Source organism: Cornus florida, unplaced genomic scaffold (genome assembly GCF_030987335.1).
Source record: "Cornus florida cultivar Cherokee Brave unplaced genomic scaffold, ASM3098733v1 CherokeeBrave_3.0.0_Hap2_Chr04, whole genome shotgun sequence".
In the NCBI taxonomy this organism is placed as follows: domain Eukaryota; kingdom Viridiplantae; phylum Streptophyta; class Magnoliopsida; order Cornales; family Cornaceae; genus Cornus; species Cornus florida.
The window spans coordinates 87,281,565-87,286,057 of record NW_026775574.1 but is presented as its reverse complement, the minus strand read 5'-3'; the positions used below and the strand labels follow the sequence as shown (position 1 = coordinate 87,286,057).

Here is a 4,493-nt window from a genome sequence, read left to right as displayed (position 1 = left end):
TTTGGATCAAAATTCTTACAGGGAGTGTCTTTGTCTAAAAAAGGGCTAAGTTATATACGGCTGTCAATATGTCAAATCTCAGGGGATGTCGTTGTAATTAACCCTAGATTTTAAGTCATAACCACACTTTTCTGATTATTTTCATTTCGATCATCTTCCATCCTTTTCAATTGAACCTAATAATTGATCAGCCATAACAAAATGCAGAATTTATCAATTTGGTTATTCAATTTTCCCAACTTCTCCATGCTGCTTTCCGTAGTCGATCAACCTTTAACCTACTGAGCGTTTCAAGAAAACACATAAGAGTTTGCTTCTAATTAAGTTGAATTTTTATTTTCTGCTGCCATTTATGAGATTTTGGACATGTAACTAATTTTTTACCCTGTAAATCCTCACCATGTTTAAGATCATGGTAAAGAACGTACTGCTTCATTCAAGTAAACAGGCTTTACAACAAAAACACCACACAGGCTTCATATGTGCTAATTAAGTAGCCTAGTTAATTACGAATAGATATTAGACGTCGTGCCATGTCATCAGTATACTTATTCAATTAAATTTAACATATTATATCCTTATTAGTAATTTCATAAGTAGGTGAACCAATTTTTTATTTTATTTTTTATTTTTTTAACATAGTACATTCTTATTGAATTGGGTGAGTGTCCGTTGGGTGCAAGGCACGTCCAACATCTACTCGTTAATTACAGGCAAGAGTATGGAGTTGCAACAACGAGTAAAGGATACTTTCGGTTGATGGTTATACCAGGGGCTTCAGTTAAGTCTATATCCTCGCCTCTTTCTCCATTAGGCAATGCAAAATCAAACTTATGAACAAGCTTCGCTAATGCAAGCTCATTAACAGGCTTGGAGAAATTGATTCCGGGACAACCTCTCCTGCCAGCTCCAAATGGAATAAATTGGAAGTCCTGCCCTTTATAATCTATTGAAGTATTCAAGAACCTCTCTGGCCGGAACTCTTCAACGTCTTCCCATAGTGATGGGTCTCGCGCAATTGCCCAAGCATTGATAAACACTTGTGTGCCGGCTGCAATGTCGTAGCCCATTACTTTAACATCTCGAATGGCTTCTCGAGGAACTAACAATGGTACAGGAGTATGAAGCCTCATAGACTCCCTAATTACTGCTTTCAAGTAATGCATTTTCTCTAAATCATCCTCGGTTATGTCCTCTTGGCCTTTGGCTATTCCTCGAACCTCATTTTGCAGATTTTTCATGCCTTTTGGATGTCTTAAAAGCTCTGTCATTTCCCATTCTAGAGCTGTGTATGTTGTTTCAGTTCCAGCTGCAAACATATCCTGAAAGAAACAAAAAGATTGCAATTAAAATTGAAGTACTCACAAATATATAATTCATGCCAAGATCAATTGGTAAGTGTCTTTAAAATTAAAGTCAGACTTACCAATTGGTCACTGTAACAGACTTTTACTTCTCAAAGGGAAGTCAGGAGTTCGAACGAAGAAAAAAAAAGTCAGACTTACCAAGATGAGAGCTTTAATGCTATCTCTGTGAAGAGTAAAGGAAGTAGTACCATTCTCTCTTTGAATTCCAAGTAAAACATCTACAAAATCCTCTTGGCCTTCATCATGTTCATCACTCCCACCACCATTGCTCTCTCTTTTTTGATAATCCATATGCTCTTCTACCACATCCTCCAAAAATTTATCGAGCTCTTTAGCAACTTTCTCCACTTTAGCATTCAAACTGTTGACACGATTCAACCATGCAAGCCATGGAATATAATCCCCACATTAAAAACACCCAAAATCTCCATAAAATCCCTAAACAGCTCCCTTAATTTCCTACCACCTTTCCCCTCACTGTACTACTTTCCCAAGGCTACCCGACACAATACATCATTTGTCAGCGAGATTAACATTTCAGACAAATTTACTGGTGAAGAAGAAGAAGAAGACTGTTTGATCTTCTCCAACATAAGGGTTGTTTCTTCTTCTCTCACTCTACGGAAAGACTCAACCCTTCTGTTACTTAGAAGTTGGAGCACACAAATGCTTCTTATTTGTCTCCAACACTCTCCATAATTAATAAATATTATGTCCTTGTTATCGAAAATTCTACTGGTAATGCTTGATTTAGGTCTGGTTGAGAAGTTGAGATCATGGGTTTTCATGATCTCGCGAGCTCCATCAGCAGAGGAGACGATTAGAGTAGGCTTGCTGCCGAGGTGAAGCAGCATGAGTGGTCCATATTGTTGAGCTAATGATTGGAGGGAGCGATGAGGGAGCAATCCAAGTTGGTGGAGATTTCCAATAATTGGGAGCTTTGATGGAGAAGGTGGAAGATTTGTTTGGGTTTTTGGATTGGACAACCATTTCAAAAGAAACACTAAGGAGAAGTACCAGAGTGGAAGAGAGTAATACAAATTGTTGAATAAGAACAACATTTTTTTCTGATGTAGATTATACAGAAAACTTGACCTTGATTGTGTATGTCAATGTGTGTAAAGTTTCTACTGCAAGAGGGCTATATGGGCATCCCTCAAGGAACAAGGCAGCCTATATATATCTTCTAACACTAGGTATAATTTTCTACCGAATAGCGCACACGTATATATTATAAATGTAGTAGTACATTTGCAAAAGGTTCAAATTTCATTAAGAAAATCCCATGTGTAAACTGGTGATCTATGTGGTAGCATTTGTTTAAACTTGGTGATCAAAAGAGACAATCTATTTACTGAAAAAAAAAAGGGAGACAATCTGAAGAGAGAGATTCTTTCGCTCTCAATCTGGCGATCTCTCAATCATTGAATTAAAAGAAATCTTTTAATCCAAAGATTCCCTGTGGAATGAATACAAGCATATAGAGAAGTTGAAATGAAGTCATCAATAGAAAATAGGAGAAAGTATATCAAAGAAGTTAAAAAGAGTGACAATGCAAGTTCCACTAAGGAGAAGAACAAGAGAAGAGAGTAAAATAAAGAGTGGAATGAAAACATTTCTTGTTGCTCTAGAATCTAAGAAAACTTTGACCTTAATTTTTTTTTTTTGAGTACAGTTTCTACTGCTACAAGGCTTTATCTGATTTTCTTCATATATATATATATATATATATGCGCGCGCGCGCGTCCCACCTCCTCCATTACTTATCATCCACCACTATCACCATTATTATTACCACTCACACTTGGTGTACCTGACCCTCTATTTGTCCAATTAAGTTATCTAGTGTCTAATTGTAACGTGTGGACGCTTGTTCATTTTTCTAAGAACTTAAATTATTGGATAGTGTTGCATACCCAACCATTTATACACACTTCAACTCCATCCAAATTCGATGTGGGACAAGTTTCACTTGTAACATTCTCCCCCACCTGAACCCGCACAATGCACTCGTTGCGGTCGGACTACCCTGTCTATCCGGGGACAGACCCGGAAGCCCTCCAGGCTGGGCGCTTGGCGCGTAATACCGGATTAAGGATTGGGTTTGGCTTTGATACTAATTGTAACATGTGGAGACTTGTTCATTTATCCAAAAGTTCGAATTATTGGGTAGTGCTGTATACCCACCCATTTATACACGCTTCAACCCTTATCCAAATCTGATGTGAAACAAGTTTCACTTGTAACACTAATCAACTGTGACACACTAGTTCACTTAGGTTATAAATACACGTAACAATTGTATGGAAATAAGGTGTGAAGAGAATTGTGAAAAGTTAATAGAAATGCATTCTCTGTCACCCTCTGATATTGTGGGTGTAATCTTTGCTTTCTAGATTTTCTCTATATTTACGATAATTTATATATTTTCTAGGGAAAATTACATATAAATGGAGTTAAAGTTCCATATTTACTTAGAGATTGAGTCAAAGTTCCATATTTCTCTAAAATGGATTGCTGAGGTGGCACATGATTTTTTACTGTTTAGAAAATTATGGTGCCTAAAATGCCCTTCCCTAACAAAAAAGTAGTACCTTCAGTTCAAAAAAGTAATACCTTCAGTTTAAAAAAGTAGTACATTCGGAGAAAAAGTAGTACCTTCGCGGGTGTTTAAAAAACATGGTACCTGGACACTAAAAAGTAGTACCTTCAGTTCAAAAAAGTAGTACCTTCGAAGAAAAAGTAGTACCTTCGCGGAAGGGTATTTTAGGCACCACAATTTCTAAACAATAAAAAACCATGTGCCACCTCAGCAATCCATTTTAGAGAAATATGGAACTTTGACTCAGCTTCTAAGTAAATATGGAACTTTGACTCCATTTATATATAATTTTCCCTATTTTCTACTCAATTATTGAATCAAATATGAAAAGTTATTACATGATTCCAAGAATTTTGGTCTGGGTCAATCACTGGACTTTTTCTTTACGTGTCCGGTTAAATCTAGTAAATATTTTCAAAAGTAGTTTACGATATATTGATTTATTGTTGATATACATACAGTCTCACACTTTTTAACTCATCACATCTTTGCACTTTTTCCATATATATATATATATATATATA

General features: G+C 36.3%; 1 pseudogene; it reads right to left on the bottom strand.

Annotated features, from left to right (window-relative positions):
• Window positions 1–493: 493 nt before the first annotated feature.
• Window positions 494–2,428, bottom strand: LOC132305283 (cytochrome P450 736A117-like; annotated as a pseudogene).
• Window positions 2,429–4,493: the final 2,065 nt, after the last annotated feature.